At 42.3% G+C, this 25,387-nt stretch overlaps 1 protein-coding gene across 1 annotated transcript in view; it reads right to left on the bottom strand.

Moving 5' to 3' along the window:
- The window catches only part of LOC146755929 (nuclear pore complex protein Nup153-like), a 65,428-nt gene extending 57,055 nt beyond the window's left edge, over positions 1-8,373 (bottom strand). The window contains exons 1-3 of the mRNA XM_085525106.1: positions 8,202-8,373; positions 3,488-3,572; positions 1,987-2,207 (exon numbers count right to left, since the gene is read on the bottom strand). The gene's annotated coding sequence lies outside the window, so the exon portion shown is untranslated. The remainder of the gene's footprint in view (positions 1-1,986; positions 2,208-3,487; positions 3,573-8,201) is intronic.
- Between the last annotated feature and the right edge of the window lie 17,014 nt (positions 8,374-25,387).

Genomic DNA, 25,387 nt, shown 5'->3' with positions numbered 1-25,387 from the left:
ATGAGACACTAAAATTTGTTTGTGGAGACTTGTTTTGTAACAGCACTGAGGACAAATCTATTCTAGCGTCATGTACAACCGTAACAGTGTTCCCTTTAACTTATCATCTTACATTACATTTTTAAATTAGAAAGACCAGATTATCTTTAACTAGCTAGTCAGCTGCAGCTGATGCGCTGAGGACCCCACAACTTCAGGTTTCTCACTCATATTGTGAGAATGGCTCTTCCTTACAGTTTCAAGCACCCAGGACTGACGAATGAAAACCTAACATGATGCACTCTGCCACAGCTACTGAATGAAATCTTGAGTGTGCAAAGCATCTGACCCAAAGCCCAGATGTAGACATGAAAGGCATGCAAAGCGTTTCCATTCAGAAATGAGCATAACAAAGCAACTTTGATTTCCCATGAATCTGACGTCCAGGATGATCAGAAGGGTGAGCGAGCACAGTGATTTTCAACCTGAGATCCATCATCCAGAGACACTGAGCCTGTTGGCCCAAGCCCCATCATCAACTAATGCAATGTGGGACTCTTACAGATGCCATGAATTCTGCAGGTTTCATTAAATGCCAGCAACTGACCAAAACATTCATAGGACTGCTCGTAAGTGTGGAATTTTGAAAGGCACAAGTTTCCCAGCCAATCAGACTAGTTTTCATATCTCCTGAGCATTATGTACCAGCATTTCCTATTTCCCTCTGATATTTTTATAATAGAAATTTATTACAAGAATTTAAATTAGCATCAACAAGATTAGTTAAGAGGTTTGTGACTTTACTAGTTTCTAGAGCATCCCCCTCATGTGATTTGACACGTGGCTGAAATTGGTTAAATTAAGTCAATGAAAAAGGGCTTGCATTACATATTTTGTTCAATTGCATCTATGCAGATTCACAAATTCTTCTTGCTTATAAAATGAAAGAGTCTGAAGTTAAATTGGATTTTATGTCATTTCCTTTAGGTTCTGCCCATAGGTTAGTACAGTGAGGTTACAAGAGTGTTCATGAAGAGCAAAACTGCTTTCCAGTTATGATTCTATGAGACTGGGCTCTTCCTACCTCCTCTCTTCACAGCAACAATGTGAAATTTAATTTAATCTATTTCAGAACTGCAAAGACAAGTACTTTTTTAGCAAAGCATAAGAGGGTTATCACTTTGAAGAACCACATTAGGCACTATAGTTCAGTCTTACACAAGAGATTAATTGACATGTGCTGTAGATTAATCAGAATAAGGCTTTTCATTATGAGTGGCCAAACATAACCAAATCACTTTGGAAGCAAATTACTGACTTGCCTAGAAATATATATGCAACAATTGCAAGTTTATTATTGCTGCTTGATGAAATGAAACAGCCTTTCAAAAACATTTACCTTGATTCTACATGAACCTCCTCTCACCTGCAGAATGCCTACATTAAAACTAAAACTAATCAAAAGCTACTCCACACTCAACAGAGTACTAAGTTGTCAAGCACAACTGGCATTCTCCTCTCAACAGCAGTGCTTGAGTCAAATTTCTGGCTGAAAAGGCTGCATCCTTTCATATACATCCAGTTGATAAACTGTGTTCTACAAAGAGAAGTTTAATGAACAGGAAGAAAAGAAATGGAAATAGGAAAAAGAAACCACAGTTCTCCTTTTGTAGTATAGCCTTGTAACAAATAGTGCAGCGAAGAATATAGAAATTCTGATCTTTTGTCACCTGTCAAGGAATCCAAAGGAGGCAATACATGTTGTTGACACTGTGAAACCCAAACTTTTTCGTCTGACTCTCACACCCACTTTGCCCATTTTCCATTTGTTTTTAAATAAGGTCTGGAAAAAGCCCATAGAGCTACCACAGACTAAGAGCACAATTTAGGGCTGTAACACAACAGAAAGCACAACTACAACAGCAGAGGAGCAAGATCACAGGCTGCAACAAGTGAGGATTTGCTCAAACACAGCAGACACAGAAATAAAGAAAAGTAGCTACTTACTTTGAGAAGGCCTCAGGTATACAGGAATCTCCAACAAGATATCCTCACCTTCACCACCAACCCTCAAATGAGGTGTTGGAAAGGGTAGATCTTGGCTCCAGCCCTTCCAATCACTCAGACACATTACATGCACTTAAGCTCCCCTGGGTAGGCCCTGCCTTCCCACCAGGAGCTCCGTCACTGGTGCAGGCTGTGACTCAGCAGTTCTGCTTCAAGAGTATCTATGGGGAATGAAATACAGAGAAACTTACCAACCACTGCACCGTGAAATTCCACAACATGAAGAGTATTTTCCTGAGTGCCACACCACAAAAGAAAAACCTTCATACACGTGTCCCATTTTTTCATAGGCTATTATTTTGTTACATGCTTCACCCACCAGAAGGCAAGTTCTAGTTCAAATTCATTTTGATTCAAGTTTAATTAGCATCCTTTTCATGGAAAATTATCCTGTGTAACTGCTGACATGTCAGTGCATCACATACTTGTTGATCTTTGTTTGGAAGCGGAGAAAATACATTTTTATGGCATTTCAAAAGAAAAGTACATCCACGTGGAAAAAAAAAAATCACACACTTGACTATAAAACACAAAAGAACTTCACGTGTACCAAAGCAGCAGCATCTGTACACTCAGCCCAGAAAATAATGTTTCTTTCCTGTGTTAAGTGCAAGTTTCTAGCACAAATTTACTTGGTGCAATTTTGTTCTGGAAAAAAAAAAAAAAAATGTTAAAAACTGTTTGGATACACAGTGAAATCAGATGCAGTACATCTTTATTTTTAATGGAATAATAATTGTACCCAAATTTCATATTCAGCCTTTGAAACATTTACCAGGGAAAAAAAAAAAAACAAAGGAGTGCTGTGAAGGTTTTTTCAGCATGACTCATATTGCTGTCATAAGAGTAAAAAAGTTTGAATTGATTTTGGTTGTATTGTTTCTTTATCTATAGCAATTGTCTGTCCTCTACTATCTATCTGGCCACCTACTACTTGTGTCAAACAAAGAGATCATCTAGCAAGTGACCCCTGACTTTGATTAGGACACTGATTGCACTATTTGTATTCCTTGTAAAAGAGTCTGAACTACAAGAAGAAAGTATCTAAGCTCAATTTTGAATGAAATATTTTTGTTTTTTTTTTGCAATAGATTCACCTCTCCTAGCACCTATATCACACCATCTTCTAGAAGTAAACAAGTGTAAGCCTTAAGTGAGATCTGATTTTGTCACTTATCATCTAGACACAAATGGACACAGAGCAGTCTTGTAAATAAACTTACAGATAAACAGGAAAAGGGCCAAGACCAAAGATTTCAAAACAAGGTTTATATGAATAACGTGTCCTCTCTATGAACTCTGTTTGACAGTGGATTGTGCACATATGGGTTTTCCAGGGCATAGGACAGGATATGTCAGTCAGAATAAGGTCATGAGCCCAAATGCTGACAGCTACATTGCATGTGGAACACAAAGCTCAAATGCCAAGACTGGGACTCACCTTCTGGCATAAACCACCCACGAATCCCAGAGCCAGCAACTACCAGCAACTCATGAGAAATGAAGCTTGCCAGCACGGGTACAACCTGGAAAACAAATCAAGGACTGATTGGCCAGAAATTTATTCCCACGTAAGGAGTATGTTATTTGATTTCCATGCCATTGTTCTTCTTTTCAGAGGAGAAGCTGAGTTATTCAAGCTCAGTTTCTCTTTGTACTTATTCAGTTCATTAGTTAATGAAGGCTTCCTTATATTAGTTAAATTCAGCCACCATTCATCTACCTGTTCCAGAGTTCACAACAGATGCCCTCTGGCACTTCACAAAGACCAGAATCTGCCTCAAAACAGGAATAACATATCTTATGAAAATGGAGATGCTATTGTTCATATGCTTTACCCCTGACCTATTTCCTCTGCACTCACAGGGCTGACCTGTTCTCTATAATTTTATACTGACTAAAGCAGTAAAAGGCTGAAGTTTATTGTAATATTCCATCAGTCTTTGTTTAGCCAGAAAGGAGGAAACTGCATTCAATCTGTTTGGGTTCTTACTGAATAGTGAAGAGCTCTGTACTCATCCAAAAGCTGCAGGTTCCTCTTCCTCACTAGCAAACACTGATAGTCAGTTCCCTTCCTCAGGTCTTTTAATCCCTATTCTGCTACTACACACACCAGCTTCATTTATACCCCTACAGGTCACCTTCAGCTCTTCTCTTTCAGTCTTAATTAAAGCAAGTGGGTGCTGCCTACCTGTAAATCTTTCCCAGACTCAAAGCTGCTTCTTCTTCTCTTATTTCAGAGATGCTGATGCACACATTTTCATACTCCCAAACTGACTATCCTTGCTGGCAATCCTAACTCATTGTTTAACAGTTTGTACGGAGCAAACTCTGAATAACGCACTGATGTGTCAATTATGTGGGGTGGCCACAAACTGCTTGCTGACATTCTTGGCAGTGCCAACACACTGCCTGCCTCTTAGCTAACTTAAGTGCTGCTGATTGTTAAAAACTCCACACTGACACCATGAAATGTGGGAAAAGGTACAGAGCTGTGGACACCCCCTCACTGTGGGAGCAAAGGGGAGCCCTGCTGGTGGAGTCTTACTGATATTCAATCCCCACAAAAAAACAGAGCTTATTCCTACTCAGAATGTAACTGATCCAAGGCTTTGCAAACTTCCTACTTAAAGATTAGAGACTGCCTGACTCTAACATGGGCCATCCCAACCGTCTCAGTGAATAAATGGTGCTGATTATGGATCAAAGTCTGGTAACTCAGCTTTTCCATCAGCAAACCCACAGAGGGCTGCTTTCAGTCACCTTTCTGACCAGGGTGTAGGATTGTGCACCAGAAAGTTACCACGTCACTCACTTTCCGTGCTTGAATGTGAACTTCAGGATTCTGCCTTAAATATCCCCAGCTTAGGCATAACCCACTGCTCACTTGTTTTGAGAGCTTCTCTCCTGATTTGCTCAACACAGCAGACATAGTTATTTCCTAATTGCAGACAAGCTCCAGATGTAGGTCAGGGAGTATTTAGCTAGAGGAGGCTAATAAAACAAGTCCCCAAGTGATGGGCTTGTCTTTGTTTCCCTGACATTGCTTACTTTTGAACATCAGAGACTACGAGACTGTTTTGGTACAGGAAGTATGTTATGGCTGATGTAGCATAACAAATACTAGCTCTACATCCTTCTATTTAGGCTTCAATAATGTCAGAGGGCAGAAGTGACAATCAATGTATTTTGCATTCAGCAGAGATGACAGGCAGCTAAGAGCAATGGACAGACACAACATGGCAGAACAGAAGGTACTTGCCTGGAATAAATATCGTCTTTGCTCCAGGCCTTCAAGAAATAACATTTCCGGTTTAGATTAATTTGTAATGCACAATGTATGATTGCAGACCTTGCTTTTGTACACAGACCTGGCCTTAAACATTGTTTGAACTGGTGTTGTCAGTCCTTTCTTGATCATTAAATTTATTTCCTAAAACTTAAGAAGCGTAAATGAAAGGCAGCTTCTGAAAAACAGTATTCAACATTTTTATGGAAAGTAGGTTTCTGGCTCTGCTCTTACTAATGCACCCTTCAATCATAAATAATAAAACTGGTGAGTTCTATCTCTTTTTCAGAAAAGTTAGACGGAACTATCACCCAGTGTATACAAAATAGGGCTTCAAAGACACCTGCTCTGCAACATAATAGAAGAAATGGTGCTGAATGATGGATGGGAATCAGTTAAACTGATTTCTGGGACACGTTGTGCATTAATAAATCAGAGGCTGTGTGTTCACTGAAAGAAGCGTAGGAGGCACATTAAGAACTTTTACGGGAGTAAAGAAAAAAAAAGTTAACACTGTATTTCAAAGGAACCTACAGGAGGATTAGTACTAAAATCTTTTTATGAGCACTAATTCTGAGCACTTACATGAAGATCAAGAAAATAGTCAGCTCCACAGGAAATCCTGGAAGTTAATTTTTTTAGAAGACCCTGCCGCATTTCACTGCATTTAATGACAACCACGCGCTATTTCTGAAGCGCTCTTGCCCAGCTCACAGCAAAGGTATTAGTTCCAACACTGATTGCTAATTCTAACACTACAAAAACACCTTCCTGCTTAGCAAGAACACAGCTTCAGAAACCAAGAGAAAAGCACTGAAACTAGAATCAAATATACACCTTCATCATGGATCCCAAGAAGTGCCCGCTGCAACACTATATGGTGAGCAGAGAGAGAAGCCTACAAGTCCTCGTGACTTGAGTCTGCAGACAACCTCAGTGCTATCTTATCTTCACCTTCCAAGTGGCTGGCTGAACTACATTTAAAAAGGAGGAAGAAAAAAAAAGAAATAAAACTCCTCCCAACCTGAACCAAAGATTGACTCCTTGCAGCTCCCAGGGACACAGAACTTGTGTAGGCAGAGAAATTTCACCGGAAAAAGGAAAAAAAAACCAGATATTTTGTCTTATTCATTTACAGAACGACCCTGCTGCTAATAGCACATTGAGGGTGCTGTTAGAGGCTACAGAGCAAAATGATTAAGACAACCATAGAACAGCTATATGCTAGGGAAACAACATTTCAGTTAATAAGACAAGATGGTGCAGAAGTCTGTGAACACAGAACCACTCTTCTGTCAATAAACTCTTACCCTGTTTTCCTACTTTATTCAATTACAGACTCTTAGAATAGATGTACCACCATATAGTGGGCTTATATACCATTCAGTTAAGGTAACCTAACCATAAATACTTCCATGATTTCAGTAAATTGGAAAAAAAGACACGGTAAGTGAATACAAAATATGTCCTTCATTTACTGTCATTGTAATATAGTCGAGCTACAACACAATCTTCATTTAGGCAGCTCTAGGTACTAGACCACTTTCAGCAATGGACATGTTATAGCACAAAGAAACACGGGTTTCTTGAAAGCACTCCTGCATCAAAAGCTTAGCATTGTTATGGTGTGTGCATTTTAATGGAGTGGATTGTGTTGTGTGTTCATCCTACAGCTCATAGGAGACACATTTTCTAGAAAGCTAGAGGTTAGACAGCATTCTTAAGATGAAGAGCAGGCTGTTATGAGAAAACATAAAAACATGATTTGAGACAACTAAACTAGAAATTTAGAAATATATTGTAAGAATTATAAATAATTGAAAAGAGAATGTTCCAAAGTTTTGATGTGTCATAAAAGCTTAGTTTAGAAGGTGATGAAATTATTTCAATTAAACAGAACAAATGTCAGCCGTGAATGCCTAAGCATTTTAATGTATTCATCCTGTAAAAGTACGGTGCATGCTGAGGCATGGAGGTGGTAGGGGCTCGCACAAAGGCAAGTTATTTGTGAATATAATTTGGACTGTACAAGAAATACGTTCCCAGACTGAGGAAGAGTTTCTCAATACAAAGTCTGTAAAAGCTCCAGTGTTGCAGTAGAAAACACTGACTTCAGAATGATAATATACAAAGATGAGGATGCAAATGGTCCAAAGCTACCGAAACAGTTTGGTCATAGCAACAGAAAAAAAAAAACTTCTTTAACTTGATCCTAATGCATATAAAACAGTTTTGGAACAGACTGGTTCCATCGTCTTAAATGGTAGCACTCCCCACCCTGTAAAGGATACAATATTTCGTCTAACATAGGAGAAATATCTAAGTACCTAGTCAGTCCAAAGACAACATTCCCCTCAAGCAAAAACATGAACAAGGCAAAGAAGCTACGCACAAACAAATACAGTGGGTAAACCTGGTACTCAGATTATTTCCCTTTAAAAAAAAGTGACCAGAGAAAGAAAATAATCAGAAGGCAACAAGCTTTAAAGTAAACAAAAACAACCTGCTGCTTGGGCACTTCAGAAACTATCAACTGTAGGACCCCAAAAGCACTTCAGAATACAGCTGGTTTTGATACCATTTCTTCTTCTTTGAGCCTGATTCCCTCAACCAACCATATCATTGAACTTGATACCAGATTTATCATATTTGCTAAATAGTGAGCATACATTACATACAGGTGAGTAAACAACCTGTGATGGTGCCCAATACTCCAACCTGTGGAATCCAGAGATCCTAAGCTACAGACTGTGTCATATGCATGTATTCAGTATGCTGATGTACAATGTGCATTGTTAGTTATGATACATTTTCAATTTGGCTGCATCTAACAGCAGCACCATGGACTCAGCTGATGTTATATTACCTGTAGATGAAGGTCTTAGGAAGGTGGCTTTGTCACATTGTAGAGTGAGAACCAAAATCAGTACTTCAGGAAAGGTCTCTTTCAGGCAACTTCGTATTCTTACACATCTTCCTGTAGGAGAGCAAATAAATGGATGATACTTGTAGCTGCTCACAGCAGTTCCTAAACACCTAAGAACAAATGGATTTGAGTTATGACAATCATATCAAACCGACAAACATACAGAAAAATATAATACAAGCTCGAAGCACTAAAGAAGAGTGTTTATTACTGGTATTTAGCTTCTCCCAGTATCTTCCAGTCATTCTATCCAGCCAAAAACCAAAGCTTCCAGATCATACAAATAAAACCTGATTCCTTTGCTCCACAGTAATAATAATGTACTGGACTATATTTCATAGAACTTATTTGTGTCCTGCGAAACAGACTTTTCCATGACTGCCTGTTGTTAATAACCTCTCATGGGCTCACAGGAAACCTCAGTTTATGGCACAGCGGGAGAAATGTCTCCAAATAATAGTTTCATTTTAAACTTCTTTGGCAATCCAGCCAGGTGCACCAACCTCACTAAGGAACAGGGATAGAGTTCCATCTAAGAGACTGTCAGATGAGTGGTAACTCACAAAGCCAAGGAAAATGGGTATTTGGTAGGTAAAATCAGGCCTGTTGGAGACTTCACATGGGACAACTGGAAATATCAAAGGCTTGCTGAAGTGCAAGACTGAGCACAGAAAACTGAGAACAGACTACAGTAATAGCACTTAGGGAATGGTGGAAGCTGTTACACAATCATTACAAACAGAAAGAAGGCAAAACACTGCAGGTATTCAGCAATTTGTAAGAAACAGCAGCCTCTGACAGGGTGTGAGCTATGTAGACAAAGAATGATTATGGATCTTCAGGCTACAAATGAAATTCATTCCTAGGATTCAAGTGGAGAGCAAGCCAAACTTTTGTGAAGAAAACTAGGAGGAGGTCTCTTCATCACACAGAGAGAGGAACAAATTGTGATACTTAAAAAAAAACCAAAAAAGTCATGAGAAGCATAGAAAAGGGGGGAAAAAATCTTTCAATAATAATAGATGAGTCCAGAATAATCAAATGAAACACTTGGAAAATTTAGATATATGCAGCCATAAGCATAAAGCATAAGCATAAAACTACTTAAATCTGCTTTTAATTTCTATTGTAATTTTTATCTGCCCAAAATGGCTATTAGAGTTTGCTGAACAGCACAGTCATTGATATGTTGATACATGATTACACAAGGCACAATGTCATATTTGGCAATCCAAATCCTAATTAATGAACAGTCCTTGAAATAATACTAACTCGAATGATCAAAATTTAAAGTGATGAGCTTGCAGAAGGAAGCAGCATCCCATGATTTCTTTTCCACTGAACCATGAGATCTACAGGAACAAAATAGAAAATGAAAAATAAGGTTTTATGCAATCAAATTAAAGACAAAAGCAGAGAAGAAGAAAAACAATAACAGTTTCTTTATCATCCCGAGCACTGGTAGTAAGAATAACTTATTCCTCATAGCCTGGAATGTCATGGCTGAAGCTGGAATCGAGAAATCAACAAGTCACAATCAGCATCTGGTTGATGGCCAGAAGGATGCTCAACATGTATTCCGGTATTAAAGACAATCTACAAGCAGATAATAACGTTGCAGCTTGCCTTGCCTAATGGTGTCCAATGAATCCATATTTCACATCCCAGCCACACTTCTTGCACAGCCATCCTTTACATGAGGATTTCATACATTACAGAGGTAGTTAATCCGATACCAGCAGAAAGCACTTCCAGGCCTCCCATACATGCAGCAACCTATAGTAGCAGTAGCTGCATTCAACTTATAAAACTAAAACCAAGAGCCTCCTATTTCTAGGAATATATTATATGGCGAGGTACAGAGTAAATGAACAATAACTTGTATCTTTTCCTATGTATCATGGATTTAAGTTTTAACGAGAGCGGAAAAAAAAAGCAACCACTTTTATAGAGGATTTTACTAAGATGAGTGACACTGTTCTAATTACATTGAATAATCTTGAACCAAAGAATTTTTTCCATTTCATGCCTTTAATGGATTTAAAGAAAATAAAAAATAAAAAAGAAAGAAAAAAAGAAACCCACAAATTACCTTAAGAACTGAATAGTTCTGACGATTAACAATATTTAACCAGAAAAATACTTCAAAGACATTAAGCATCTTTCCAAAATCCCATTCACCCAGCCAACAGGAACAAACAGGTTGGTTCTGCAGAACAACTAGCAAGGATATGGCCTGCCTCACTGATTTCCACAGCAAAGCTGACTTATCCCAAGGAAGACAGTGAAATGGCATCTGAACTCCTTACAGAAATGTGAAGGAGAACTCTACGGGTGATTTTAAGGAACTCATCTGAGTTCAGACTCCTTCCACAGCATCCTGCTGAAGACCAAGGAGATTTTTTTGCCTAAGGCCCTGAAGCCAGCTGCTGTGACAGCCTGTGCAATGGGGCAAAGACATATCTGATTGCTCTGGATCTGGATCTTCAGGATGTTAGGTCTCACAAAAACTGCTCAGTTGCCTTTTTCAAGGGGCAGGAAAACCCATAGGAATGATACCAAAGCTTTGGTCAGTTACCTTGACATTTCCTATAATACAAGCAAGGTTAAAAAAAAAAATAACAGGAAAAAAAAAAATTAACAGAAATCTAACATTTGCCTTGTTTCTAATGTTGAAGGACAAATGAACAAAAATAGAAGTGTGGTTTTCTCTTTAATCTTCTCATTTGAGGACCAGACCTAAGAGGTTTCTCACTCTATTCTGCAGTTTTAGACGAGACAACCCTGTGATGAAGGCTCTGCTCTTTGAAGAATCCTTCAGACCTCACATTCTCAGAGGAGAATACAGACAGAGGGACACATTTGCTACAAAATCCTCCCCCTTCTGCATGGCACTCCAGCTACTTTCAGATCTTGGTCCTTTTCTCAACCTTTGGGAATACCCTATTTAGCTTCAATAAGGATGCAGTTTGGGTAGTATTTCCTCACTACCATCTTCTCCCCTCCTCTACTGAGTGCCCCAATTTCACTGAACATGCTTGAAGTATAGATGTCTCTGTGAGAAAGTTATTAAAAAAAAACCAAACCAAATCACATTATATCCACAGTCAGGTCACAGACTGAAGAGGTAAGATCTGGACTAGAAGCACTGCTGACTTCCTAAATCAGTTTCACAAACCACACCAAGCATTCCACTGCTCTGCACCAGCCACCCAAAAAATAAACTGAGGAGGGAAAAGAGAAATAAAGATAAGGCGTGATCACCACGAAGAGGAGAACTGTACACTCAGACACAGAGCGCCTCTACAGTGACACAGGTTCATGCAGATAAATGCATTTCCTCAGCACTTCAATAGAGATCAATAGCAGTCCCTTGAGATAAACACCGCAAACAATATGCCACCACGGGAATAAATCAGAAGATTAGAAGCAGAAAGGATTATTTATGTAAAAGAGCTGCATTGCGTTTATTCCTTGGTTTGTGCAGCAGGTTTCTGAACGTCTCTGAGGAATTCTAAACTGTTCACTTAAGGACTGCTCATTACTTATAGCACTGAAAGGCAGCCACCCCAGGCCCGCTCTCTAGCCTCCACTAGCAATAGAGCCAGCATTGTTATCGTACATTGTGCTTTCCTTGAAGATGTGGCCATGGTTTTCAGATTATACAAAGAAAAGTCTCAGTCCTTTATTGCATAAGGAGAAACATGAATGCACCCTTATGCCAAAAAACTTGATAGCTACAGGACTGACAGCTGGTGTGAGAGCATGATGACACCACTCACTCACCACCTCCCCTCCAGTTGTTTCACCAAATACGACAGTCTTAGCAGACCCTGGCCTGTAGCCTTGGTAGAGGCAGATTTGTCCAGGACAGGTTTATGCAAGATCAGGTATTTCCACTGGATGTAAGACACTTTCAAGCTGGCATCTAAGAAACGCATCCTATGGAGAGAGTTTATCAGGGCTCCTAAAAGCAGTTTACAGTAATGGAAAACCAGTTCCTTAAAAGACAATAAAATAAAATAAAATAAAATAAAATAAAATAAAATAAAATAAAATAAAATAAAATAAAATAAAATAAAATAAAATAAAATAAAATAAAATAAAAATAGAAATAGGAAGAAATCACACACAGCACAAGTGTTCCTCATGAAAGGTGCTAAGCCTTTGCAGTGCTGCAAGGAGTGCTGTTTCGTACAGTCCTGTTTTTAATTCAATTATCTCAAGCTCTGCTGGAGGTAAGGAAATGCTGTTTTGACACAAAGGCTTTGACTTCATATGGTATACAAGGCTAGAGATGGTAATGTTGGGCCTTCAGAAAGCTTCAACTAAAGTCACAAAATTCAATGAAAAATAGTATGGATTTTCCTTTTTGATAGGCGCAAGGATTATCTTCCATCACTAGAAAAAGCTATAAAGTTATATTCTGTGAGAATACCTTGAATTGATATTTCAAAGGGCTTCTTTTGAAAGAATGATTTATAGATCACAAAGATCAATGGGTCTTTTATCAAAGAAAATGGATTCCTTTTCTGAACCACAAAGAAAAGAATAATGACATCCTAGACCATATTTTTGAAAGTTGTGTACAGCCAAGAAGACAATAGCTACAGCAGGTTACCACTTTACAGCAATGCGAACAACTCACTAATTACAGATGAAGTCCTTACGGTGCTTTGTGGAAGCCAGAAAGCAAAAGTTATAGTGCAGGAAAATTCACACTGAGAGTTATCTTACTCACTCGGCACATATTAAAAATTACATGGAGGTTTTCACTAATAAGTGCATATGACATAATAGAAAAATGGATACAAGTGTGCCAGTGTGCACACTTCATATCTTACCAGAACTCAAAACATGCATTTATGTTAAAGCATGCTCCCTGTATGAATTTTAAGTTACCTACTTCTTGACCACATCCCCTCCTCAGCTCAGCAATGAAATTCCTATCAAGTTTTTATTTGGATAGCCTGGATAGACAGGCTTTCCAAAATTATTTTCAGTGCTCAATGTGGTGGTACAGTTGATCTATTTCCATCATTTCATGCGCATCTGCTAAAGCATTACTCATCACAGCAGACATGAGATTCCCCCATTAGTTTCCTATAGAATGTTCCTCCAACCCACCAAGCCCCAACCTTTTTCTGAAGCTCATGAGCTCACAGAACAGTCTAACCTGACTTGCGGAATCAAACTCTATAATTCAGAGATGGGTTCTAAAGCAGGTATGTTTATTCCAGCGTTGCGCAGCGCCGGGTGCAAGGGGGATAGCTCCACCAAACTTGCACACCGTAAGGAGAAAAGTGTGTTGCAGATATAGGTTAAGCTAATACATAATCAATAGTCTCCTCCTCAGTTTGATTACATATTCATTACATTCCCTATGGCCCCGTTCCCCGTAACCCCATTCCCTCATTCCCCCTGACCCCATTTCCTGCGACCCTTGCCGTTGTTTTGGGGTGAAATTCTTCTTCTGTTTTCTTCTTGGTGTTATCTGCTGGTACCATTCTCCCACGTAAGCATCGTCTTGCCCGGGGGTATCTAATCCTTCTTCTTGTCAGAGGTCTCTGGACAGTTTCTTCTTATCTTTATTGCCCTCTTCTCTGGTTTTCTTTTGACTAAGTGTCTGTAATTCCCCTTTTCCCTGCCCTTTTAAATGTAAACTATCTACAGTTACCCTTTGTCTTGGTTTCTGTTAAGTTCCCCTTTCCCTTTCTATAGCAAAGTGTTACCTTACCACTATTTTGAGGCTTTGCTCATTCTTCAATTCCCCCCTTTTCTTTAATCTAGCAGGCTTTTACCTGCTAGATTCTTAATGGGTCTCAAAATAGGCTCCGCTCTCTACCTTTTGTCTCATCTCATATCTCTTCCAAACCTCGTATTCCCTTCCGGTACCTTGGTACAAGCACATAGAGCACTTTACTACTATACAGGTATAACTTATTAACAGCACCAAGATGGCTATAATGATTCCGACCAAAAAGAGCTGCTTTACCCATCCTAAATTTGGTAACCAGCTAGTGAGTGTATCCCACAATCTTTTTTCCCAGCCTATGTTATCCTGACTTGCCTTGTGCAACACCTTTGTTTGTTCCCAAATTTTCCTCAAGTCGGTTTCAATTCTTAGGTCTTTGTTTAGGTACACACAGCAGCTCTGATTTATTATTGTGCATACCCCCCCTTCTTTGGCTGTTAATATATCCAGTGCCATCCTGTTTTGAATCACCACCTTGGATAAGGAGGATACCTCTTCTTGGATTGCTCGTAATGCATCTGTTGTGGCATTTTCTACTATTTCTAAAGTAGCTGAGATATTCACAATTGCCTGTTCTAGTTGTGTCACCCCTAGAGATGGAATGAGAATTCTTAAGAAGCTATGAAAGCCTGTGCTGTGCACTAAGGGATTGTATGTGCGCCTAGTTCGAATCCAGGGAGTTCTTAAAAGTCCTCGTGGGGTGTCTTCGTGTACTGTAGTTTGAGGTACCAAATATCCTACAGTACATGTCCCTGTCCAATTTATAGGTAATGCTTTTCAAGCATGCCCATCCCCACACAGCTACCAATACCCATTTGGTAATTTACATGGCTTGGGCATCTTTTCTTGGTAGGCAAATGATGTAGCCATCCTTGCAATTCCGAGAATATTCTTATCTGAGACCCAGTATGATGCCTCATTTGTTCTAGGGTCGCATCCCGTGCCTTGTGCCCATTTCCCAATTCTAACAATCCCTGTTACTATTCCTGAATTCCCATATTCCCAACTACACCCTATGCCCGTTAAGTTTCGCCATCCCACCCCCACCCCCTTATCAAATTTTCTATCTACAAAGATTGACCTAGTAGAATCTAAGATTAGCAACTCAAACCTAGGACCTTTCTGTGGTTTGTCTTGTTTGTCTTCTAGACCAAACTTACATTTCCCATATTCCACCCAGCTTGCAATTGTCCAGTTTAGTGTTGCCACCCCATACATAGGCACTCTTCCCTCTCCTCTAGGGAGGGCCGTGCATATCCAGCAAGATTTATTGAAAGCCTGGCCAATTTTCTCAGTCATTTTCAGGTAGCTGTTCCCATGCCAGGCTACGACTGTTGTCACGGTCATGCTAAAAATTACCAAGCTGTTATACATGTTTTTGGATTTTGATCTTCTGTTACCTCGATCTGGTAACCTGGAAAGTCAAGTCCCTTTGTGAATGTGTATCGACGGCCCCGACCAAGTCACAGCTATTTGTTACACCATTATGGTGAGCGGTAAAATGGCCTTTATTGGAATGTGAGGGTCCCTTATATAGGTATCCAGTTTCATCCTTACCTTTTTTACATATGCATGACCCAGCAGGGGAGGGCCTATCACGTTACATCCCGAGGGTCCGATTTCGCCTAATACAACAATCTTCAGTGGTCCTTCCTCTTTCACCGTCCACTGTTGTCTGGGAGCTTTCTTCAGGCGGGTGTGGTGTATCCAAGGCGTCAGTCCTTTCACCTTTGCTGCCGTGTGGGTGGTCAGGAGCACTTGGTAGGGCCCACTCCACTTTGGTTCCAGAGGTGAATCGTCTGGAATTAAAGAATGCATTTCCACCGGGTCTTCCCTTGCTGCTCGTTTTGCCTCTCGATCTGCAAAAGCATTTCCTACTTCTTCCGGCATCTTTCCTTTCTGGTGTGCTCTGCAATGCATAATAGCCACCTTTCTTGATCTATGAACTGCTTCCAGGAGCTTTAAAATTTCCTCGGCATGCTTAATGCCCTTTCCTTGTGTTGATAATAGTCCTCTCTCCTTCCATATTGCTCCATGGGCATGTACCACACTAAAAGCATACTTTGAATCTGTCCATATGTTGATTCTCTTTCCCTCTGCCAGCTCTGATGCTTGAGTTAGAGCTATGATTTCTGCCTTTTGTGCAGAGGTATTTGGGGTCAAGGCTTTTGATTCTATTACCTTGTTTGTAGTTGTCACAGCATAGCCTGCTTTGCGTACCCCCTGCAGCACAAAGCTGCTACCGTCAGTATACCAAGAGTCCTCAGCATCTTCTAGTGGTTCTTCTTTCAGGTCTGGTCGGCTGCAACACACCGCATCAATGGTTTCCAGGCAATCATGCAGTACTGGTTCTCCCGAGGTTCCACAGAAGTCCATAGTTATGGATCCAGAGTCGACACCAGCCTGTCATTCCCAGGAATGTGCGCAGCTCCTTTGCAGTCCGGGGCTCGGGGGTCTGACAAATGGCTTCCTTCCTCGCTGTTCCCAGCATCCTTAGTCCTGCTGTGATTTCGTAGCCCAAATAGACTACTTGTCGTTTCGCCACCTGGGCCTTCTGTGGGGAGACTCGATACCCATTAAGCCCCAGAAAATTCAGTAGACTGATAGTCCATGTTACACACTCTTCTTCCGTTTCAGTAGCTATTAATAGATCATCTACATACTGTAACAGAACTCCTTTCTAAGAGGCGTTCCCATTGTTCCAAATCCTTGGCTAGCTGATTCCCAAAAATAGTTGGGCTATTCTTGAACCCTTGGGGAAGCACTGTCCATGTCAGTTGTGTTTTTCTGCCGGATTTAGGGTTCTCCCACTCAAATGCAAATAATAGCTGACTCTCTGGACTTAGGGGTAAGCAGAAGAATGCATCCTTTAGATCCAGTACGGTAAACCAAGCCAATTCACTAGATAGTTTTGTAAGCAGTGTATATGGGTTTGCTACCAGGGGATATAAATCTTCTACTATTTTATTGATTGCTCTCAGATCCTGTACTATACGGTAGTTCCCGTCTGGTTTCCTAATTGGGAGTATCGGGGTATTGTATTTAGATTCACATTCCACTAATAACCCATGTCTCATGAATTTATCAATTAATGGTTGTGCTCCCTCTCTATCTTCTATCCTTAGGGGGTATTGTTTAATTCGTGGGGGTTGAGCTCCTTGCTTTATATTAATTACCACAGGAGGGGCGTTTTTTGCACGCCCTGGGGTTTCTGTTGCCCATACCCCTGGATAGACCTGATTACTGATTTCTTCGGGCATCCCTGTGTTTTCGGGAGTTGAGTTCGTTGTAATCAGTGCTAGTCTCAGTACCTCAATTAAAGAATCATCCCTTACTTTAAACCGCATCTTTCCTGCCTCAAATTTTATTTCTGCCCCTAATAATTCTAAGAGATCCCGTCCTAAGAGGTGATGTGGTGAGTCAGGTAGGTATAAAAATCGATGTATCCCTACCTGCTTCCCCAGTTTATATTTCAGAGGTTTAAGGAAGTAAGCCTTTTCGGGTTGACCAGTGGCCCCTTTTACAGTCATAAATTCTTTACTTAATCGAGTTAATTCTTCATTTAGTACTGAACAAGCCGCACCAGTATCTATTAAAAATTCTACACTCTTTTGTTTCTTCCCTAGCTTTATCTTAACCAGTGAATCCGCCAGGGTAGACTCGCCCAGTTCCAGTCAATCCTCCTTTACGGGGGCTTGGAACTTAGTCCATGCCCCCCTTTTCTGTTTTCTCAGTGGGCATTCATTTTTCCAATGTCCTTTTTTCCGGCAGATGGCACATTGGTCCTTTTCCAGGGGCTTTCTTGTTCTGCACATTTCACCCCTCCCTGTCCCTTGCAAAGCTGCAATCAGTATCTGTCTGTCCTTTTTCCTATCTTCCTCCTCCCGATTGCTAAACACTCTCCAAGCTACTTCTAGCAAACTTTCCAAATTTCTATTGGCCGTTGCTGGTAATTTTTGTAGCTTCTTTCTTATATCCCCTGCAGACTGCCCTGTGAATAGTGACACCAACTGATGAATACCTTCCTCTGAATTTGGATCCAGGGAGGTATGTTTTCTCATTACATTCCTCAACCTTTCAAGGAATTCCGAGGGAGTTTCCTGGGGACCCTGTTTCATTTCAAATAATTTAGACCAGTTCACTGTTCTGGGGATAGCTCTTTCTACTCCCTTTATTACCCATTCTTGGTATCTCTCCAAAAGCTCCCTCCCATGATCTGTATTTGGGTCCCAGCAAGGGTTTCGTAATGGGAAATAGTCTTCAATATCTTCATCTGTTCCTCGCAAACTATCCTCAAGCAGGGTTTGTGCTGTTCTTAGAACCAGTTGTTTTTCTGTTTCAGTCAGTTGATCTAACAGCAACTGAATATCATTCCAGTCTGGTTCAAATTGTCTAACTAAAAACTGCATTTGTCTTGCTACCTTTGATGGGTCATCTCGGTAGTTTTTACAAACCTCCTTCCAAGATTCTAAGTCAAATGAAGAGAACGGAACTTTAACATTGTACCCCCCTCTGGACGTACCACTTCCCTCAACGGAGCTATTGTTAACGGCTGCTGGCTTCGGGTACGTGAGGCTACTGGGGAGGCAGGAGGCTCAGGGGGAGAAGGGAGGGCCGGGGGTGAAGGGGGTGAAGGAGGATTAGAATCCTCAAGAGAAGGCATTTCTTGATCTAGTGGGATTTCCTCATTTCTCACCCTTATTGCCCACTGAACCTGGAGATATTCCGACAATTCTTCAGGCTCCCTAACCTTGCCTGTCTTTGTGCACTGCTGTCCGATACTACAGGATGAGCAGCAGCGTTTTATTTTACTTTCTTTTGCCTTCCGCCGTACTTTTTCTATAGTTAGTACAAAAGGATCTTGTGGCGGTCCCATTCCACACTCTTTCTGCCATTCCAGGTGGTTGCGGAGGGTGAAGAACATATCTGCATATGCTACCTCCTCCCACTTATTTTCTCTCCTCAGAAACAACATAAGCTGCAAGATTGTATTATATTTTACTGTTCCATTTAGAGGCCATTTCTCCCCTTCCTCCAGCTTATACACCAACCACCATTGATTACAATATTTAATCAAGTTTTTCCGACTCAGGGTTCCTCTTGATTTCCCAGCAATATCTCGCCAGTGTGCCAGTATACAACCCAGGGGTGTGCACTCAGGGACCTCTTTGCTCTGTGATTTCCCCATCGTAACTTAATATAAACAACCGTATTCTTTTATAAGTAAAACCACTTCTGACACAACAGTATCGTTATGACTTATGACCACGTACTTTACAACAACCGGTAACTAATAATACAAAATAAACACGTATTAAAACAAAGACAAACAAGTATTGGTGACAGCTTTCGCTTCATCCGTCCCCGGCCGTTTCCCTCGCGGGAGGACGGAACCGCGGGTCGGGACTCCGCACTTGCCTCGCAGCTGTGCTGCGTCTCACTCACACCACACTCACACGACAATTCAGAATTACAGAATTTAAAAAAACAGAATTACAATATATCATTTGTTAAGCTTAACCAAAGATGTTAAGAACACTGGTGCTAGTTGTTGACTTAGGTCACCTATATAGACAGCGCTGTACGATACCAATTATCCCAGGATTACCCAAATCACCCTGTACAAGAGAGCAGACAAGCTCTGCCCTATTAGCAATCACCTGAGGGTGACCAATAGCTCTTTTACCATGAGTACGACTTACTGACCCCTTTGTAGGCACTCCCTAGGGAGGCCTCATAACCAAGCCGGCAACCTAACCTAACCCGTGAGCTCATGTCCCTTGGGGGGGAGCACGCTGACTCCTCTCTGCCCTGTGTAGGATGTCTCCTCATGACTTACGGGTGCCCCGTTTCCCAGTTTCACATACCTGGTCCACCGATAGATGGTTCTTGTCTGCTCCTGCAGTAATCAGAAGAGGGAGGGGAGTCCTTCCGAGAAATCTCGGGGCACTTCAAAGGCGTTCCCCTTCTCAGCCGGTCCTGCAGCCGAGCAGAGGAGGTCCCATCTGGGGTGCCAAATTGACTTGCAGAATCAAACTCCATAACCATGAAGTAGTTACAAAGCAGGTATGTTTAATGAGTGATGCGCACACACCCTGGTGCAAGGGGGAGAGCTGGTCCAAACTTGCACACCGTCAGGAGAAAGCATGCAACAGATATAGGCTGAACTAATACATCATCAATAGTTTGCAGGAATTGGGATACATATTCATTACATTCCTGAGACCCCATTAGCATGCAGTCCCTCCCCCCTTGCACATGCGCAGTGAGTTGTGGTGGTGGTTGTGGGATGAAGGCTCATCATCTTCCTCACTGTAAACTTTCGACCCTTCAGGAAGGGCACCCCCCAAACTGGTTCCAGTTGCTCTGTGGACATCTAATCACCACACTGTTCTTGGGCTGTTCCACCCTGATCTTCATGGCCTTCATCCCCTTGTTTTCTCAAGCTTAGTGTCTGCAATTCCCCCTCTCTCTGCTCCCCCTTAACATAAACTATCTGTAACTACCCTTTGCCTTAGTGAGGCCCCCTTTCCCTTTCTGTAGCAAAGTGTTCCCTTTTCATCTACTATGGGGTCCCTTTTCACTATTCACTGACACTTCATGATGGATGGGCAAGGAAGATGAGGAAAGGCTGCTGCCCCTCTTGAGAGTGCACTGAGCTCTGCCTAGGAATGGCAGAGGAGCCAGCTGAGAACTGAAGAAAAGATTTCAAAGAGGAGAGCGGCAGATTTTGTTCCTTGCTTCCTGATTAGGAAGAACAAGAGGAGGGGGACAGGCAGGAATCTGAGTTATAGCTCAGATGGAATTGTTTTCTTCAGACTGCACTGTTTTGGTTCTAGAAGAAAACCATTGATAACACTCTGATGTTTTCAGTTGCTGCTAAGCAGTGTTGTATGGAGCCAAGGCCATGGTCAGTGGAGGGCACATGCAGCTGGGAGGGAACAGAGTGAGGACAGCTGACTGAAAGTGGCCAAAGGGACGTACTCTATCAGCTGACAGCAAGCAGAAATTGTATTGAAAGGGGTGGGAGTTCATCCCAGTCTCTTCTCTTCCCAGGGCCCAGCTGAGCATCAGTCTGATGGTGCTGAGCAAGTGCTTGTGCATCAGTTGTTACATACAATTCCATATCCACAGATATATAGTGATAACTATTACTCCTCTCCTTTTATCTCTCCTAGTAAATTACTTTGTTACAACCCACAAGTTGTACTTTTTTTTCCCAGCTCTCTTCAACATCCCACAGTGAATGGGGCAGTGCACAAAGCACTGTGTGCTGCTGAGCCACATGTTGGGTTCAACAACCACTTGTTGTTCCCGATGTGAGTCTCCAAGGGTTGAGATAACAGCACATCTGTCCAGATCGAGTTAACACAGGGCTTTGTGGGAGTTGGAGAACTGCTGGCCATGATGCTGATAGTTTCCCTATGTGTGGAGCTTGCTGAGTCTTCTCATGAAGCTGCATTGCACAGCTCCTTGCTTGCTGCTTGTTTTCCCTGCTGCATTATTTGTCAACTCTGGATTCTGGATTAGGGTATTTATTTTGCTATGCTGTTTGACCTTGGTTTGTATCATGATAAAATTGGCAGCTGACAAAGTGAAGTTTTGTGCACATTCATCTCTGTGGTCATCTTTGGGTTTTGGAAGTAATATTGTTGGTATGATTAGAAATTACACATTTTACATTGTCTTCTCTGGGAGCCCAGGGGTGTTCAAGGAGTGACTGGATGTTGTGTTGAGGGACATGGTTTAGTGGGAGCTATTGGTAATAGGTGAACGGTTGGACTGGATGATCTTTTAGGCCTTTTCCAACATTGGTGATTCTATGAATCTATGATTGAGGTTAAACAATTATTCAGGAATATCAGTGAGAGATCTGTTTCAAGGTGAGAAGGCTCTGCATGGCAGAGGGTGTGGGATGGTCTGGGCAGCTGCCTGGAGCGGTGGGCACCCCAGGGGCTTTGGAACTTCATCTCTGAGCAACTGCAGGATTTTGAGAAACTGGTAGAATATTGGGGGCAGGTCTGCTGTGGCTCTGGTAGCCCCCAAGAAACACACATGACTGCAGTGTGCCAGATCCAGAGAGCTGGAAATGCTGACAGTGCTGCAGCCTCTGCAACTCCTGGCACAGATCCTGCAGCAGCTCCAAGGTTTTGCCACATGTCCTGCGTTTGCTCCATGCTCTGGACAGATCCTGCTGTCACTCATCCCCTCATAATGAGCTCTGCATTCACTCCTGCAACAGGTCCTGTAGCTGTTCCAAGTATTGCTATAAGAAAATGAAACAAATTCCTCCCAAGGGAGGTGCACTGTGCCAGGAGGTACAGCACTGTGGTCACTCCAACCCCTCCAATGAGCACAGTGGCTGCTCCAACTTCAGTCACAGGTCCTGCGGTGATTTCAGCTCTGGCAATGAGCTCTGCAGTTGCTCCAACTCCTGCAATAGGAAAAGAGCCTCTCCAGTTCCTACAGTGAACCTTGGGGCTGTTAAAAACCCTGCAACAGGTCCTGGACTTGCAAACAGATATGCATATAAACAATTATCATCTATGTATCATATGTATATGTACTAGTACATGCACATGTTAGCCACTGCCTATATTATACATATGTGAAAATATACTATATATATATGTATATATGCATTTATCATATTTATAATCGTTTTCTTTTTATCTTGACATTAGACCACAGATTCTAATCCTCAGCACTGCCTTGAGTCCCTTACAGATCTCCTTGGGACTTCTGAAACTATCCCTGCCAGTCAGTGAAATGCACCAGAATATCTTGAAGTCTTCTCAGGGAGCAGCTCCTGAGGTACATTCCTTTAACCAGATTTGGAAGAGGCCTCCAGTTCTCTGGACCTGCTCCGAAGGGGCCCTCTTGTTATGGCAGTGACAGCAAGGAGACCAGCACTGATGCAGTCGTTCTTATTGCTGGCTACTGACTGCTGTCCCGGAGTGCTGCTGTAGAGACAACAGGACTGTCATGAGACACAGAAGACATTCAGCCTGCACAAATGAGAGGACTTGAGAGCACTGTGGCAGTGTAAAGAGATCAGAAATGAAAATCACAGAATCACAGAATCACAGAATTGTAGGGGTTGGAAGGGACCTCCAGAGATCATCGAGTCCAACCCCCCTGCCAAAGCAGGCTCCCTACACCATGTCACACAAGAAGGCGTCCAGGCGGGTCTTAAATATCTCCAGAGAAGGAGACTCCACCACCTCCCTGGGCAGCCTGTTCCAGTGCTCCGTCACCCTCACTGTAAAGAAGTTCTTCCGCACATTCGTGCGGAACTTCCTATGCTGTACATTGAGCTGCTGTCTGTGGCTGCACCTCCCCAAATCCAGACAAAGTAGGAAGAAAGAAAAGCTAAGCAAATGTCTTTTTTGAAACCTTTTTAGGTATCTTATAACGTATTCAGGGAATCTGGTTACATGTTTACACCAGCTCCTAAAGTGACAAAATGAAATTAGGTAGGAAAGAATTTAAATTCATTTTTATTTATAAGTTCAATAACATTATTTTCTTTTGCACATTCTTATATCTCACATAATCAAACAACCAAAGATACATAAAACATGAAGAACCACCACTGGGAATCCTATGAGGAAGTTGTGCATTTTATGGAAGCTGGAATAGTGCTTATTGCAACACCTTCCTGAGAGCGTGCTTGATCTCCCTGTTCCTCATGCTGTAGATAATAGGGTTCAGGGTTGGAGGAACCACTGCGTACACAAGTGCCACTGTCAGATCCAGGAGTGGGGAGGAGATGGAGGGGGGCTTCAGGTAGGCAAAAAAGCCAGTGCTGAGAAATAGGGAGACCACAGCCAGGTGAGGGAGGCACGTGGAGAAGGCTTTGTGCCGTCCTTGCTCAGAGGGCATCCTCAGCACAGCCACAAAGATCTGCACATAAGACACCACTATGAAAACAAAGCATCCAAAGAATAAACTTGCACTAAAAATTATAAACACAATTTCCCTGAGATTTGATTCTGAGCAGGAGAGTTTGAGGATCTGGGGGATTTCACAGAAAAACAGGTTGACAACATTGCCTTGGCAGAGAGGCAGTGAAAACGTACTGGCAGTGTGCAGCAGGGAATTGAGAACCCCAGCGCCCCAGGCAGCTGCTGCCATGGTGGCACAAGCTCTGCTGTCCATCAAGGTCCCGTAGTGCAGGGGCTTGCAGATGGCAACGTAGCGGTCATAGCACATGATGGTGAGAAGGGAAAACTCTGCTGAGATGAAGAAGGTAAAGAAAAAGAGCTGTGCAGCACATCCTGTGTAGGAGATGGCCCTGTTGTCCCAGAGGGTGTTGGCCATGGCTTTGGGGAGAGTGGTGGAGATGCAGCCCAGGTCGAGGAGGGCCAGGTTGAGGAGGAAGAAGTACATGGGGGTGTGCAGGCGGCGGTCGCAGGCTACGGCTGTGCTGATGAGGCCGTTGCCCAGGAGGGCAGCCAGGTAGATGCCCAGGAAGAGCCAGAAGTGCAGGAGCTGCAGCTGCCGCGTGTCTGCCAACGGCAGCAGGAGGAACTCGCTGATGGAGCTGCTGTTGGGCATTTGCTGTTGTTGGGCTTGGAGTCCTGCTCAGAGTGCAGAAGATAATGACAAGCCCAGATCATTCTCAGAGACACTCCTCCTGCTATAATAAGAAATGTTTTAATTCTCCTACAACAGTGTACATTTAGCACCATTACTTGCATTTAATTTCATGTATTTTAGCATTCCTAAAGCAGAAGCAGCATATGGAGCTCTGACCTTCCTCTTCTTTTCTTATCCCTTCTCCCTGGATATTTCCTTCTGTTTCTTGTCTTATCTTTACCCCAAGTGCTCTTAGAGCCCCCTACCCCAGCTTCAGTGACATACAGTTTCAGTTAGATAATGCTGCCTGTTTTTATGATAAGCAAATTATTCATGCCTGCAGAAACTGAAGATAATTACAATTGGTTCCATTCTTAGAGAAGGCGTAGACTGAGAGCACATCATGTGTGACTGTTCACAAAACAAGCAAATGACTGAAAAAAATTCTCAGATCTCTGACAGCCCCTTTTAGGTTTCTGACTCCAATCCTTTTTGCCCCAGAATAGGAAATGGAAACCTCCTGCCTTTGTTCTCCTCTTGCCAAGGGCCTTCACAAACATGCTATTGTGCAGTGGAGCTGTGATCCCCCTGCCCCAGGCAGCAGCTGTGGCAGCACAAGACATGCCGGGGGCTCCTTCCCCCCACACGTCTCCCTGCAGCGCCCTGGGCAGCTCCCCGGGCAGGCTGAGTGCTGAGCCTGGCAGGCGGCAGAGTCCCATACCCGGCACACAGCCCCTGGGGCACAGCAGGGACCCTGCTCTGCAGGACAGCCCTGGGCACCCGCCTGCAG

The sequence above is a fragment of the Coturnix japonica genome, chromosome 29 (assembly GCF_054131305.1).
Source record: "Coturnix japonica strain WE chromosome 29, WE-NBRP24, whole genome shotgun sequence".
NCBI lineage: Eukaryota > Metazoa > Chordata > Aves > Galliformes > Phasianidae > Coturnix > Coturnix japonica.
This window is presented reverse-complemented; position numbering and strand designations above follow the sequence as displayed.